The sequence below is a fragment of the Pseudorca crassidens genome, chromosome 7 (assembly GCF_039906515.1).
Source record: "Pseudorca crassidens isolate mPseCra1 chromosome 7, mPseCra1.hap1, whole genome shotgun sequence".
In the NCBI taxonomy this organism is placed as follows: Eukaryota; Metazoa; Chordata; class Mammalia; order Artiodactyla; family Delphinidae; genus Pseudorca; species Pseudorca crassidens.
The window spans coordinates 108999256-109016981 of record NC_090302.1 but is presented as its reverse complement, the minus strand read 5'-3'; the positions used below and the strand labels follow the sequence as shown (position 1 = coordinate 109016981).

At 37.5% G+C, this 17726-nt stretch overlaps 1 long non-coding RNA gene across 1 annotated transcript; it reads left to right on the top strand.

Moving 5' to 3' along the window:
- The first annotated feature begins 1219 nt into the window (after positions 1 to 1219).
- LOC137227154 (uncharacterized) lies at positions 1220 to 17433 on the top strand. The gene is made up of 3 exons (XR_010944723.1): positions 1220 to 1818; positions 12415 to 12591; positions 15090 to 17433. It is a non-coding gene; the product is annotated as an uncharacterized lncRNA (long non-coding RNA).
- Positions 17434 to 17726: the final 293 nt, after the last annotated feature.

Genomic DNA, 17726 nt, shown 5'->3' with positions numbered 1-17726 from the left:
CATCTTACTTAACTTCTCTGAAAGCCTTCATTATCATGTCTGTAAAACTGGAGCCAATACCTACCTCACAGGATATCAGGAAGATTAAATGAGAAGATATATTTTTGAAAACTAAGTACAATACTTTGCAATAGTGGGAACTAAAAAATGATCATTCTTACTGTAATTGTTTCTGGCCTTCTGGTATAGAGTGTCTTTTTTGGGCAGAATTCTCGTCAACAACGTTAGAGGTGGCTGGATTCCCTTATAAGCCGTCTTTCATATAAAATCTTTGGCAAATATAGCATATACGTGGCATTCCTAGTACAGTCCTCTGTCTCTAGGCTAACCGTTTCTTTCAATTCTCTAAAAATCATATGGCAATTTCAGTATATGTGCCGCCAAAGCGAGCACTAAAAATCGTATTGCAGAGGACACAGTGACTAAGTAGAAAAGAGAAAAAGGATATCACTAACATCATTTTCTCATAAAACATCAGTGCTCATGGCAGGCACCTAGGCCTCAGGAACTCACCGATGTTCACGTGGGTGGTGGAGAAGTGGGAGGACGGGACGCTGGGAGCTGAACTTCCTGTTTCCCACCGACTGTCCTAAGGTCATTCCTTCTATGTGGCTTATAAAATGTTTCCTAGGGTTATTACAGATTAGCGTAGTAGATGGGTTTATCATTAAAGACATTGGCTTCCATGTAAAGTCATCTAAAACATGCCAAGTAAAAAATGTAGAAACAAGTGCAAATCGTTTCGAGCAGCAGCGATAGGCTGAACTGTCCAGATATGCTTGATGGACGCTTTCCTTCCGGAAGGCCCACTCCTTCACCTGAGCCAGCTGCATTCACATTCTTGCTCCCAGATTCATGACTTAGCTTTGTCCTTCTAGAACTTTCCCAGTGAAGACACTAGAAGCAGCTGGGAAGGGGTGCTCAGCCAGAAGGGGCTGTGGGACTCGATTTTGCAGGGAGACCTTCCTGGGATGTGAAAGCCGTACAGGAAGGTGAAAGATACCTGGAACCACAGAGCCAGAGAGGCAAATAGTATTGAAAGCCTGCGTTCAGAGCCAAGCCCTGCAGGACAAAGGAGACAATAAGAGAAGCAGATTAAGGTGTTCCAGTCGATTCCTTGAAACAGGTTTTGTTGTTTTATTACTTCCTCTTATGGGTAAGCCGTGGTGGTGGTGGTGGTGGTGGTGGTGGTGGTAGTGTGTGTGTGTGTGTGTTTGAATGTGAGGGTGTTTGGATGTGGGTGTGTGCATTACAAGAACCTGGACGAGATAGACACTTATCCCAGCAGTAAGCAAATAGGTAAGTCAGACTGAAACATATAGGGAACTATCAGTCATTAAAACCTCAGTCACTGATGCTTGATGCACTTGCTGTCTGATTTTCCAAAGTTTTGTATAGATTTCCTATTTTTCTTTTCATTTATTTATTTACTTTTCCCTTTATTTCTCCATATCTGCTTGGATACTTTCCTACTGCATGTTTGAGTGTTTGACGTATCTTCCAGGGACCAATTTCATTTCGCACGTATTTTCTCTTGGTTTCTTCTTGTCCGTTCATATTATTGCCTGCTTTTCAGTTTAGTTATTTTTCTCATCTTCTTTTGTTCCCATGTTTATCCAGAAATTGATTTTATGTTCATCCTTCGATGCTGGTTTCAACTCGTAAGTTTTGCCTGTGTGATGACTCACTTCCTGGATCGTGGGACACGGATGGGTGGATTTTTCAAGCCCTGCCGTGGGCAGCCCAAAGAAACCAAGAAGTAGTGTGCGCGGTCCCTGGGGTGAATGAAGAAGGAGAAGCGTCTGCTAAAGGGAGAAGGTAACTGCTTCCCCAAACCTTCGGCTCTTACATACTTTTATCCAAATCTAGCCTGGCTGATCATAATTTGTTTGAATTTGTGTACTATCCTCCCAAGTGACCTTTCTGTCGCCAGTCTTTGTAGCTCATCTGTCTATCACAAAGAAGCCCTGATGATTCTTTCTTAAAACAAAGCAAGTATGTTCTTTTTTTTTTTCCCCCGGTGCTATGCAGTAGGTCCTCACCAGCCATCTACTTCATACATAGAGTATACATATGTCAGTCCCAATCTCGCAATCCATCCCACCCCCTTCCCACCCCTGGTGTCCATACGTTTGTTCTCTATGTCTGTGTCTCTATTTCTGCTGTGGGGAGGGGAGTGGAGAGGGGGAATGGAGAGTTAGTGTTTAAAGGGGACAGAGTTTCAGTTTAGGAAGGTGAAAAATTTGGGAGAGAGACGGTGGTGAGAGTTGTACAACAATGTGAATGTACTTGGTGCCACTGAACTGCACAGTTAAATATGGTTAAAAGAGTATGTTTTATATTGAGTCTTTTACCACAAGAAAAAAAACATGTAAGAAAAGTATGGTTCTCCTCCAATGACACTCTTTTCTTGCTTTCCATTATCTAAGAGAAAACCCTCTTATCCCTACGAAGCCCAAGCTCGATTATCAGGATCTTCACAGCTTTGCTCCAACACCATCATTCAAGCCTCACCGCCCACTACCCATCACTCTTGTTTCCACCCTGGGGACCTAGACTCCCATCTAACAGTACTTCTTCAAACCACTTGTGTTATTTTCTGATTTGTCAACATCACATATATTCCCTCAGCCCAGGGTAGTTTTGTTTCTTCACTTCATCTTTTACAGCTCACTGTCAAAGATCACCTCTTCTTCCCACACTGACTTTCTGAAATGCTCACTCACGTTTAATGCATTTTCTTTATACCTTCATTGATAGTTGCTCTTACCCTCCTCTCCTCCCTTTCCCCCTTCTCTTCTTTTCCCTTTATTCTTTCAACTGTAGACAGAAATAATAACCAATCTATAATACAAATAGAAAAGAGTTTTATCTGAGCCCAGCTGAGGACTGTAGCCCGGGAGGCAGCCTCTCAGATGACTCTGAGGAAACGCTCCAGAGAAGCCCGGTTTTCAGGACAGTGTTAGATCTTGTCAGGACAAAGAATCTCAAACAAGTCAGGGGTACATTTCTTCAAGGTTTCGAAAAAGAAAAAAAAAACAGAACAGCTCAGCACATACACAGCAAGTCAGTATGGCCTTGGCACCTGGGAAGGAAGTCTTATCACTGAGGGAGTACAAGCATTGGTGTTCCAGGAAGGGAGACATTTAATTTTTATTTTTAACATGGACATTCTTTACTTCTGGTCCATGCACCCTTTTCTTTAATAATTAAAGTAGATGTGCAATGTATGTCTGATAGTCCACAAACAGGCTCTTCTAGTTAGCATAAAATTCAACTTAAATTGTGTATAAGCCAGAATGACTTCCCTAGACCTCAATATGTGAAAATTGCTTTCATCACAACAAATACTTTTGGAGTGTACCCTTTGTGCCAGATGGTGTGTTAAATGGAAGCCAAGGGTCCCTATCCTCAAGGAGCTCACAGTTGCAGTGCAACCTCATCGTTTATTGCTTGTGTCCCCTACTAGTTGTAAACTACTTGCAGGGCAGGAACTGACTTGTCATCACATTTGCAGTAATTGTACAGCAGAGGGCACAGAATAGACTCCCAGAACTGTTTCTAGAAAGAATGACCAAAGAAGTTAATGAAGTTTTTAAATAAAAAAATTTTTTTCTAGCTGTATTATGCATATTTAGTATGTTTTTGTAATCTGTCTGATAAAATGAACAGACAAAAACAAATGCAACGCTACCATTTAGGCACTGGACTGAGCTTGTATGTGCATGATCTCATTTATACTTCACAGCCCTCTGAAAAATGTTGTTATCTATAGTTGAGGAAACCAAGGCATGAATGGTCACTTGCAGATCTTGGTGGACTTCAGCGTCTGAGTTTTCAATCATTTGCTCTCTCAACTGTCTCTAAGTTCAGTCTTCTGGTCTCTCTTTGTAATGATTGGAGCTACAGTAAAACTGTTTTTTGTCATACCTATACATTAAAACTCGAATGGCCTAATATTCATTCAATGTATTATGATTTTTATGAAAGAAAACAATGTCCCATTTATAAAACAAAAAAGGGGGCTTCCCTGGTGGCGCAGTGGTTGAGAGTCTGCCTGCCGACGCAGTGGGCGCAGGTTCGTGCCCCGGTCTGGGAAGATCCCACATGCCACAGAGCGGCTGGGCCCGTGAGCCATGGCCGCTGAGCCTGCGCATCCGGAGCCTGTGCTCCGCAATGGGAGAGGCCACAAGAGTGAGAGGCCTGCGTACCACAAAAAAAAAAAAAAAAAAAAAAAAGGAACATGGAATGTTATAGTACTGAACATACACTTTTGATTTTAAATATTGAAAACAAGAGTATGTCATAAGTGGATAAACAACAAGGTTCTGCTGTATAGCAGAGGGAACTATATTTAATATCCTGTGATAAACCATAATGGAAAAGAATATGAAAAAGAATATATACATGTATATAACTGAATCACTTTGCTGTACAGCAGAAATTAACATAACATTGTAAATCAACTATACGTCACTAAAATAAATTTTAAAAGAGAGTATGTCGTAAGTTCCTTTAAGGTGTACACCAGAGTTATTGTTTGCTTAAGACTGTCTCAACTTGGTACAAAAAGTTCCTGCTTTAAATTTCAAACAGGATCACAGTAAATTTCATAATAACTTGTCAGCTTGTTTAAAGTAATGAGCTTCTGGAGGCTTACACCCCACTGGGCATGTTCTAATGACAAGGAAATGCCAAATGAAAGTACAATAAATCTGTACAATAGAGACTGGGTGTTGTGACAGTACCATCATTGGAAGATTGGTTTTATAATTTATTCTGCTATTATATTCCCTTAAATTTGGTCTCCATGCTGCTGGAAGGATTAACAAATGCCATTAACACATGTTTAGCCTGTTTAATGCTTTCATATACTAAATCAAATCTAAAAAGGAAGCACATTCTTTCAAACATATGGAAAGTTTTCTTTTCTGCTGCAAATATTAAATATAAATATTTAATATCTATAAATATTATAGATAAAGGCAAAAGTATAATATAAAATGCCTACTTCACTCAACCTTAAGATCAGTGTTATAATATAAAATAATATAAATATATAAGTATTTTATATATCTATTTAACATATAGGTTATATGCTATAAGGGTGAGTGAGGTGGACATTTTATGTTATACTTTTGCCTTTCCTGAGGGCCTACTATGCTTGTCTCTAATATGTTCACCATTTTACTTTTCAGAAATATTTATGGAGTATAACTAGCTGTTAGTTGATGTGTTAGTCTCAGGTACACAGACATAAAAAATAAAGTTTCACCTCAAAGAACTCAGTAAATTTGGGAAGATGGTCAGGAAAAACAATAATAACATAGAGAATAGCTGTTTTAATAGATGTATACACAGAGTATTTTGGAAGTCAAGAAAAAGTGACTCAAAGGAAAGTCTGAGTTTACTATAGTCAACATGCTTCTATAATCTACTTGATACTGTTTTCCAAGGGGAGCTGAGTATTGTAAGATGATGACATGATATTAACTGCACATATTAGAATGCCAAACTCAGAGAACAACAGGTATAAAGGTGTCCCTGACATATGGTAATATTTAGAAATTTTTCAGTAATTTAATATATTTGCAGCAAAAGATATATGTAGGTCCCAGCTGAGGGATATGGCTGGAGTAGTAGGATTTCCAGACTGCAAAAGTCAGTGATAGAGTTCCACTAGAGAATTTTAAGCGGTGATGTGACATGATCAAAAGTGTATCTTTCTTTTTAGAATTAGCCTTTTGGACTGGTTGAGGATAACTAAAACCTGCGGTATGGAAATTCTTTGGAATCCATATGAGAAAAGATTAAGATCTGAACTATAATAATGGCAGCGGGAACAGATACAAAATTACCAGAACACATAGAGACCCATAAATCAAAGGGTGGATGGTGAGAGCAAGACATTTCAGATAACTTGAAAGTCTAGGGCAAAACCTAATGATGCTCCTGAGAGACAGAACACAGGAAGTTGTGGTTAGTTAAGTCTGGCATTAGAAACGAGTTTAATGAATTTGGAACCCAGGTCAGTGAACTGGGCTGTTGATATTGACCTGAGAGTAGTTATCACATGGGTGATAGTTGAAGCTTTTTGTTTGGATGAAATTGTCTGAGAATCACACAAAGTGTGAGATGAAAAGAGCTGGGCATATACCCCGAGAAAACCATAATTCAAAAAGAGTCATGTACCACAATGTTCATTGCAGCTCTATTTACAATAGCCCGGACATGGAAGCAACCTAAGTGTCCATCAACAGATGAATGGATAAAGAAGATGTGGCACATATACACAATGGAATATTACTCAGCCATAAAAAGGAACGAAACTGAGTTATTTGTAGTGAGGTGGATGGACCTAGAGTCTGTCATACAGAGTGAAGTAAGCCAGAAAGAGAAAAACAAATACCTTATGCTAACACATATATATGGAATCTAAAAAAAAATGGTCATGAAGAACCTAGGGGCAGGATGGGAATAAACATGCAGACCTACTAGAGAATGAATGGACTTGAGGACACGGGGAGGGGGAAGGGTAAGCTGGGATGAAGTGAGAGAGTGGCATGGACATGTATATACTACCAAATGTAAAACAGACAGCTAGTGGGAAGCACCCTCATAGAACAGGGAGATCAGCTCGGTGCTTTGTGACCACCTAGAGGGGTGGGATAAGGAGGGTGGGAGGGAGGGAGACCCAAGAGGGAAGAGATATGGGGATATATGTATATGTATAGCTGATTCACTTTGTTATAAAGCAGAAACTAACACACCATTGTAAAGCAATTATACTCCAATAAAGATGTTAAAAAAAAAAAAAGAGCGAGAGCTAAAATTGAAGACAGCTGCTGTTGAGAAGCCCATGAAAATCAAGGCATAGAAGTGTCCATTAGGGTTGACCATATTAAGGTTGCCTTTGGGAGATAAATTTAGTTAGAATATGTGGGGTTAGAGCCAGACATAGTGTGATATAGATAATAATAATGTATTGACATGTAACAATCATTTTTTAAAATCTTTTATTTTAAGGGGATACAATGCCATTTTGATAAGTGAGTAAATTATATGCATGAATATGACAATGATATTGTTTTATGTCTTAGAGATCACCCAATCATACTCCATGTAAATAACTGAGTGACTCTCAAAAACATATTAGTCATATGGGGACAAGAAGTTTTCCAAACGTAAATCAGTATATGAGTGGTGAACTCACACTGGCTGATTTGACAAGTGACAAAGCACGCTATTTTGGAGATACTCTATATTACAGCAAGAGGACTTAACTTCAAAATCCAAGAGTTCTCATAAGGATTTGGGTGGAAGAGGTCTCTGCTCCAAAAGAAGTAAAAATTTTCCAGAAGAACAGCAAGTTTCATCAGCTTTCCTGACCAATGAAAAAGTTAATAGATTTTCAAGTGGATGAGGCATTTTTTTCTTTCCGGTCATAGAATTTGAGTGGAGGGCTTCCCTGGTGGCGCAGTGGTTAAGAATCCACCTGCCAATTCAGGGGACACGCGTTCAAGCCCTGGTCTGGGAAGATCCCACATGCTGCGGAGCAACTAAGCCCGTGCGCCACAACTACTGAGCCTGCGCTCTAGAGCCCGTGGGCCACAACTACTGAGCCTGTGTGCCACAACTGTTGAAGCCCGCACGCCTAGAGCCCGTGCTCCGCAACAAGAAAAGCCACCGCAATGAGAAGCCCACGCACCACAAGGAAGAGTAGCCCCAGCTCACCACAACTAGAGAAAGCCCGCGTGGAGCAACGAAGACCCAATGCAGCCAAAAATAAATAAATAAATAAATTTATATAAAAAAAAGAATTTGAGTGTAATTGCTGGTTGTGTTTCTTTTTTTTTTTCGGTACGTGGGCCTCTCACTGTTGTGGCCTCTCCCGTTGTGGAGCACAGGCTCCGGACGCGCAGGCTCAGCAGCCATGGCTCACGCGCCCAGCCGCTCCGCGGCATGTGGGATCTTCCCGGACCGGGGCATGAACCCATGTCCCCTGCATCGGCAGGCGGACTCTCAACCACTGCGCCACCAGGGAAGCCCGCTGGTTGTGTTTCTTGAGTTCCACTCTTGTTTGTCTTCATGAAACATCCGAGAGCAATAACTATGTTCGAAGTCTCAAATTAATTTATTCCACTTTTTTTCTGTTGTCTTAATTCTTTGTTCTAAGCATATCTTTCTTAGTTGACTTTAGCATCTGTTTTCATGGAAACTTTTATTTTCTCAGCGAATGTCTTGTACACTCAGAACCTTCCATCATTTATTTGTTCTGCTTTTTCTGATTTTGGATATTATACCGGAACAGATACATGGAACAAATTTCTCACAGAAAAAAAAAATCTTTGTAGTTACCATAGTCACCATATCATGAGTAGCATGGCAAGAAAGGGCAAGGTGATTAAAAATAAAAGATTGAATCCAAAAAACTTAAAGTTTATAAATAACCTAAGGTAACCTGTAACCAAGTAATAAGAAGACTTAATTAATGGGATATAATTGGATTTACTTTTCTGGACTGATGTTCAAGAGGAAAAATAAATTAAGCATTTATATCTGTGACCTGTATACTTCTGTATCTCTCTCTAAGCACAACAGAAGTTGTATTTGGAATAATTGCTTTTCAATATTTAAATTATCATATTTTCAAACAACATAATTTTACTTTCTTACTATATTATACTTACTACAGGAGAAAAGTAAATTACCAAGTTTTGGAAAATTTTTCAGTAGCAGTACTCAAATTGAATAGGTCCTTACATTAATACTCAATTTTAAAAAGTCAAATAACAAGAACATTCATCCTCCAAGCATATAGATTGATTACAATTTAACTATGACGTGTATATAGAATACTTGCTTAGTAAAGTATGTAATAATTTTAATACATGACAATCATATGTCACTGCCTTAGAATGGCCATATCAAGTAGCAGTGGATATATTTACATCATGGACAAAGTCTAGTACATCCCCAGGATTCAATAAATATGTTTTTAAAAAGTTGAAATATTACAGTCTTGTAATTTGACTAATAATGCAGATAAGACTCAATCCCAAAGAATCTGAGGCGCTTGATGACTGAATTATGTCCAGATCACAAGTGGGAAGACATGTGAGATCCACAGTATCTTAGATTGTCGTCTTATCAACTAAAAGGCTCTGTTTAACAAGGAAAATACAACAGAACACAATTTTCAAAAATATGAGGAGGTTAAGAATCCACTATTACTGCAGATCTTACCTTTTGAAGACATCATACCCATATTGAATGCATTTCTGAGATGTGTGCTCGGTTGAATCCAATTTTGAGCTGCTATTTTTAGAATCTTGTTAACTGAATTGACTGACCTTTTTAGCCCAAACAGTTGAGCCATGTTTGCTTGTATATGGCATTTTTACCAGCTATTCTTGGACTGAAAAGTGCTCTGTACTATGTGGTCTCAGCAATTCTGTTCACTGTATTTCTAAATGCTCTTAACAAAAAATCAACAAGAACTCTTATATTCATACCATGGACTATCATTCTGCCATAAGAAGGAGTAAAATGTTGATTCATGCTACAACATGATGAGCATAAGAAAAGCCAGATACCAAAGGTCAGATATTGTAAGATTTAATTTATACGAAATGTTTAGAAGAAGCAAATCTATAGAGATAGGTCAGTGGTTGCCTACAGGTAGGGGAGGAGTAGGGGGAATGGGGGAGTGATGGGTAACAGGTGTGGGATTTCTTTTTAGGGCAATGAAATGTTCTGGAATTAGATACTGATGGTGGTGACATAACCATGAATATACTAAAAGCCACTGAATTGTACTGTTTAATTTGTGGTATGTGAATGATATTTCAATTCAAATTTATAAAAATTAGCTACATCTTTAAGTCTTCACCTTTTGACTACTAAGCATGGATTAATTCAAAGTGTATTTTTAGCCTGTTTTGCAATTTATTCTTAAAAATGTATTTTTCGGGCTTCCCTGGTGGCACAGTGGTTGAGAGTCCACCTGCCGATGCAGGGGACGCGGGTTCGTGCCCCGGTCCGGGAAGATCACACATGCCGCGGAGCTGCTAGGCCTGTGAGCCATGGCCGCTGAGCCTGCGCGTCCGGAGCCTGTGCTCCGCAACGGGAGAGGCCACAACAGTGAGAGACCCACGTACCGCAAAAAAAAAAAAAAAAAAAAAGTATTTTTCTTAAAGGTAAATATGTGATGTGATGGATGTGTTAATTAACTCCATTGTGGAAATCCTTTCACAATGTATATGTGTATCAAATCATCATGTTGTACACTTTTTATACTTCAATTAAACTGGGGGTGAGGGAAGAATCTAGTAAGACAAAAGAAAAAAGAAAGGCTTAGAAAACTGGAGCTGGAGGATTGGGAAAATATAGATACATGAACAGTGAATAACCTGGTGAAAAGTAATATAAAGGAAATAGGAAGATTATGCGGGGATTTCTTCTATGCTTCTAAAATGCCATCTTAGTTATTAGAGCGTAGGTGTCTTTTATTTTCTCATATTAAAACTTCTCTGCTCAAATCAGAAACATCCAGGGCACTGATTTCACTTGGCTGTACACCTGAAACTAACACAACATTGTAAATCAACTGTATGCCCATAAAAAATTTTAAATACATGAAGAAAGGAGGACAGCACAAACAAACAGACAAAAAAGTATGTTTTTCTTGTGCAGATCGTAGTACTAAAGTGGTGTGAATTGTAAACCCTTTAATTAGGCTATAATTGATGTAGTCTGAGGAAAAACTGAACTTGAGACACACCCCAAGAATGATACCGGTGGTAGTTTTGGGTTATGATGACCTGTTTCAGTAAGTGCTATTAGTGATGTGATGTGTGGTTAATGATTTGATTTATGTTCATGTGCAAAATAAAATAGAAGTGCTGTATGAAGTGACCATGGTGGGAGTTTTAGTAGACCAATGTATGCCATAGCTGGACTTAGTTTATGTCCCATGTCTATGTAAATACTACTCCACATTCTGCAGTTGGCTCTGCTTGAAGGATCTGCATATGTACAAGAGTGGGTCAGCAAAGGAACAGCCAACCCTTGACATCTGGTGCTATTTCCACAAGTTTCTACCTAGTCCCATTTTATTTTGGCAACACAACTGGTGAATAACGGGATAAGTCCTCCTAAATGGATGTTTCATTCCTCTTAAAACTACTCCTGGTGGATGTAATAATTTATAAACCACTCCTTATACTTATACTTTACATATACGTGGTTGCATCTCACCAATGATGCTGTTTATCATTTAGTATACTTTTGGGTTTCCCCCCTTTCCCAAATGAAACCATAATGTTTTATGAATTTGTCTTGGATAGGGTAAGTAAGCGTTTTGCTATTTATATGGTCCCTTTCCGGGAGCCTCCAAATGAATGTTATTCTTAGTCTCCTCAAGGTTTTCTTATACACAGATTGCATGTTCTATCTTTACTATCTCTATACTAGATGACTGTCTTATCTCGACCACAACTAATGAAACCAGAAATGGTTACCTAAACCAAACTAGGTCGAAGTAATAAAGTGGGTGACAAATTAAGACCTAACAGAGATGCAAAACTCTGGCCGCCAGAAGCAGACTATATTGGAACGTGACGAGGTGGACCAGTTAAATTCTTGCTTTTGGGGCGGTTGAACTAGGGGACCTACTGAGGAAGTTGGTAGTTGGTAATGGTAACTAGGAGATCAAATGAGGAAGTTAGTAGTTGGTAATGGGAGCAGAAGCTGAAAAACAGTGTGGAGACATGACAAGTCTGGAGCAGCTATTATACATGGAGAAAAAGTTAGGGGAGACTCAGTCGTTATTCATGGGGGGAGTTGAAGTAAAGCTGGAGTATGTTTGAAACTCGGAGCCTTGGAATAAGTGAGCCACCAAGAGTAGGAAGCAGCGTGTGCCTGCCATTGAGGGTGTGACCAGGTAGTGACTTACGGCCTGTGTTCTGCTGTGTGTTTCAGATGGCTTCTCAAGGTCTAGGAACACTGGCTTGGCAGTGCCTCGTCACTATCTAGTCCACAGATACTTATCAACTGCTCTATGCCAAGTGCATATTCATTAATGAATAGGCGAGCTCTCACCCCTGTGGAGTTTATATTCCAGCAGATAAGATTATTTTCATAATTTTCTCCATATCTTTATAATAAACCTTTATCACCTGAATTAATGCAAGTGTGCCTTTTTCCCTTGTAGTCTGAAAGAGTCTAATAAAAATGCTATCTCTTTCTGTTTCATTTTCACAGGCATTATTTTAAAGTGGTTTTTTTTTACAAATATTAATGCATTAAACTTTCTTGATAATTCTAAAAGTATCAATTTTACAGAAGAGGCAATGAAGGGGAAAACAAGGTTTAAAGTTTTCACCTAAAACAAGGTTTAAAATTTTCTCCTAGAGGCTTCTCTGGTGGCACAGTGGTTGAGAATCCACTTGCCAATGCAGGGGACACCGGTTCGAGCCCTGGTCCAGGAAGAAGTTGCAGGGCAACTAAGCCCACGCACCACAACTATCATTGAGAAAGTTTTCCATAGGATTCTCACCTTTGCTACATGGTAAACCTCTACTGGTTCAGGTACCATTATTTTTTGCCTCTTCTTTAGATACTTTTATTCTGTGGAATTATGTGAAATGGTTGAAAACATGCAGACGCTTGGAATGATTACACAACCCCAGTTGGCCTCACTCTTGACTCCGCAATTTACAGAAGTGCTGACCCAGAACACAGACTGTTATGTTCACACTAAATTACTTACAAACATATTTTGAATATCATCTATCTTCTCATTTTTCTTTCGATTTATTGAATTTCGGTGTCATTCACCAAGATTCCCAAATCTACCACAAATGTTTTTGATATACACCTAGGAGCCCCAGTGGAGCAACGTTTGTTGAAATTCAAAGTTGAACATATGCCCTTGAAATTCACTAGCACAAAAGGCTTAAAATGTTTGAAATGCTGCAGGTGACTTTCAGATTTATTCCCTGAGGCATGTACCTGTTAACCAAGGAAACCTTTGGCAAATGTTACTAAACGTCTTACCGACTTGCTTTTTCACGTGTCCCCCGGTTTGTGCACGTGCCCCCAGTTTGTGGATTGGTGCTTATATATAGTCAGAATATTTATATTTAATTTTTTAAAGGAAATTATTAAGGAAGCTAGGCTAGGAGCATTCTGACAATTCATTACATGCTTCAGTTTCTATAATAACCAACATTTGGTACTTTGCTTTAGTTCATTAATTTATTTATAAAACAATCATATATTGATTGATCACTTACTAGTAAGTGTTTGATGTTGAGGTTACAAAAATAACCTATGGTCCCTAAAGAATGCAATTCTAACAGGGACGTGTAAAGAGAGGAATTATAGTCACGTGGTATTAGACATATGAATTGGGGAGAACATGTGTGTGTTCTATTGATCCTGACCCTCATTACTAGACTTTTAACTCCATCAACAGATTGTAAAGAATATTAGTCTTGTTATATCTGAGGAATAGCTTGCTCATGGTTTCATGCATGGAATGACACTAGGATTAGGAAAAGGTCGTAGGGAAACACATCTAATACTAGGTGGAAGGCTGTGGTTTCAGCATTTATAACAAAGGCAAATCCACATAGTTTTGCCCTCGAGCACTCTTTTTTCACACCCATTTGTGGGTTTTTTTGTTTTTTTTTCACTAGAGAAGACTAGAGAAAATTAATCTGGCTCAGAGGTGGCCGGACTACTGCTTGGCCACCCCCAAGGTTTAGGTTGCTTTTACGTGGACCAGTGATCTCATTATTGTGGTACATATTGAGCAGGACCCTGAGCCTTCTTACTCTCCCCTAAATTCTAATAGCTGATGATGACATAGGCAGGTATAAATATCGAAGGGGCAGACAACTTATTTATTTTGAAACATTTCAATGAAACTCAACCTGACTTTATTGTAATGGTTTGTAACTTGCCAGAAGGAGTCATATAAAAAATATTTTAGTCATTGAAAATTCATTGAAAATTTTATTCATTGAAAATTCAATAAAAATTGATTTATTTAAACCATGACTATGGTTTGATTTTTGTGCTTGCTTTTCCGTTTTTGAAAATGGCAGCTAAGCAGAGTTTATAAACTGCAACAATATCTTAAGGAAATTTTATTAATAAATGTACAGAAAGTGAGAGTAAACTCATACTTTCAATCTTACACTGACCATTAAACAAGCAATAAAAATGTCATAGATCTATTGAAGAATAAATACATACTTAAAGAAAGACATAAGGGTGAATAATAAAAAGCACAGAGACACCCAAATTAACTTTCAAACACTAGTTCAATTCAAGTAATTTCATGTTTGCTTTCTTCCTCCAATGCATGCTTCTATATGTTACAATTTTAGCAGATTTAGCATAGTATTTCAAGGCTGCTGTCAATTCCTATGTTTTTAAATTAGTCTGAAGTTGGAGTAGATTATCTGTAATTTTTCTTCTTAAATTATAATTTTACCATGTACAGTAGTGGTTTACAATATATTTTATTTTTCTTTAGGATGTCATAGATAGAGCAGAGATGAATAAAGAAATTTTATCTAAATGCTTTTCAAACCCAGGGATTCATGCATGAGATGAATGTTTTTAATGTCTAATTAAAGTAGTTCTTTTAATTATTAAATAGAAATTGAAATTAGAAATGAAATTTATCCACGTATTGAAAGCCAGAAAGAAACAGTAAAAGGAAACATCTGAATTAATGAAGTTTTTTTTTGTGGTTTAAGGAACAATTTAGGACACTATTGCTATTTTGAAAGTATAGATTTTAAATCATACATTGAAACAGGCAAATAACATGACTGATGGTTGGACTAAAACTTGGTCATCTCAAGACATATTTTAATTTTCCATAGATCATATCTCTTAAATATTTGTGGGGTTACATCTTCTACAGTATGAGTGGCCAGTTCACCCAGTCAGAGAATTTAAACCAGTCGTGTCAGTATTTTAAGATGGAGGTTCTTCGTATGCTGGGATGATGGAGAGACAGAGTAAGAATCTTTGTGTTCTCTCCTTTCCTTTTCTGTCTCTACATGTAGCGTTTCCAACCTTTTGGGATCCAGTCGATTGTGGAAGAGTTAAGCTGACACGAAACGAAGCACAGAGAAATGGAACATGACTGCTGGGATGTAGATGATGATGACAGCCCTGCATATGTTTTCTCGCTTTCAGAATTAGTATATATCCCCAGCAGTGCTGACTCTGTATTTATACTTCTTAAATTAGCTCAGGAGCAACTGCACGGCTCCCAGCAAGAATCCCTGATGCAATTGGAATGGAATTAGAAACCAAAATGGGCACCATGGCAGCTTTCCCTCTATAACACTGAAATTTCTCTTCTGTTTCTCTTTTTTATTTGTTACTTATTTTAACTTTATATTTCTTTCATGATATAGTTTTCTCAAACTTTATAGTGAAATTGTCACTCTAGAAAGACGTTAATATTTTTCTTGGAACTTCTGATCCCAGCAAACCAGGGCCCTCTTACCTCAATCAAGATCAACATCAGGGTCCACCTGAGAGGGGAGCCCTGCAGTCTGAAGCATGGGGTAAGATTGCCTGTATCTTTAGGCTCCATTTCATCACTAGAAAAATGAGGGTTTTGAGTAGGTCATCCCTCAAAACTCTGTTTAATAAAACTGTTAAAGAGTAGGATTATACTGACATGTATAACTTGTTTTCACTTTAATACACTCTTGTATGCCAAAATATTGCCCTAAGTCATCAGTGAAATGACATTTAAAATTCCCAAACCAATGGGAGGGAGCCATCTTGTGGTTTAGGCCCAGCGCAGCTTACATTTAGAAGAGAAAAGAATGTGAAACCTTTGAAAATGTAATATTATATATAACATTATATATAATATAATAAATATAATAATAAATGATAGATAGTTTATGAATGTGATCTAAAGTCTTAACTTACAGGTAATTAAAAAAACCCTTCAATTCTGGGTATGAGTAATTGTTCTTTAGACAATTCTGGGAACTTGTTTGAAACTAAGGGTATATAGCACATACCATGTTGTGATTTATTTTCTTATTTAATGAAGATGTTTCAGTAGGTACTGAGTTAGTAGTTGTAATGCTTACTGAAGATGCCAAAGGGGTTTGGCCCATCTCACTTAGGAAGTAATGCAGAAGACAGAATAATGATATGAAAAAGACAATTGCATATTACCTTTATATTCTGTAATTACTTTTCTGAGTCATAAGAATCAAACATTGATCTCTAGAATCAAACATTAACTCTCTAATTGATCAATTAGAGAGTTAAACATGCCGATAATGGCATGTGAGATCGCCATATTTTGTTGCTTAATAATACAATATATAACACATACTAAAAGGTATGCATGTTTAGCATAAATAACACCAATGTAGCAGTTAATAAAAATATGATAATATTAAATACTATCACATTAATATTACTTTTTAAAGTTTCCTTTTAGAAACTAATTTATATTGTTAGGTAAATAAGTCGTATGAACATATTTTCCCTAGGTGCATTTCTTTATATAAATAAAACAACTTTTTTCATTTATCCCAATATTTTCAGTAGTTAACTTTCACAGACAATATGCAAAAAGACATTTCTAACATAAGCAATTCAGCATCAGTAAATGGGTGCTGACTTTTCAGATTCAAAGTAAATTACAGAGAATATATTATTTCCATTTATTTCTCATTCTTCCTCTTTTTCATGTAACATGGATAAAAACTGAATCAATAACCTGAATTGCAAAAATATTTTAACTTGCTATATGCAACACATCAATTTAAATTCCATAATTTTAGAAAAGGTTGAGTCTTGTATAGAGATTAATGATTGCTCAGAAATGGTACTCACATAAAGTGTGCATAAAATAAGCCTCTTGTCCACGACACATGGTTCCTGCAGATGTTCTTTTCTCCTTTGCTTTGCTTCTGAAGGTGTAGGAAGCTTTCCTATTTGCCGCCCCTTGCAGGAGGGACTCAGAAAGATTTGTTGGTGGTAATGATGGGAACAAAGGAAGAGCCCAGAGATAATATCTCCAGGTAGACTTCTGGTGCCCATTCTGGTGTTTATTAAATACACTGTAATAGATTAAAACTATATTTCTTTCAAGGGGTTTAATAATCCATTATCAACCTTCTATCAGCAACTTTCTGGTAACTAAAAAAAAATAAATCTATGCTTTTGGATTTTCTACTCTGTTTCAAATAATTTGGAAATTTGAAAAAAATCCACTTTGTTTCCTATTTATATTTCATTCCATGTTTTTTTGGTTAGTCACTTAGCAAATACAAGGCTACACTTTGAATGATCTTGCATAGAACAAGTATTTCAAGCTAGGTCAATCTGTATGAAATTACTTTTTGGAAGAAATGTCACTGTTTCAAAAAAGACCCTGTTAAGTCTAGAAATACAATTATTTCTGTAACTAGTTATTTGGAAGTCTTTTTATTTATGTATGTATTTATGTATGTACGTATGTATGTATTCCAAAGAAAATTGAATCTAACATCGTCTCAAAAGATTGAAAGAATGATTTTTTATGGATGACTTAAACACAGAGACCCATTTGGAAGAACAGGAGCCATTAGGTTACACAAGCAGATGTTGTCATTTGGTTTCTAACTAGGATTCATTGTTTGGAGAACAAGTCTTCAGACCCTCTTGCCTCATGTCACAGC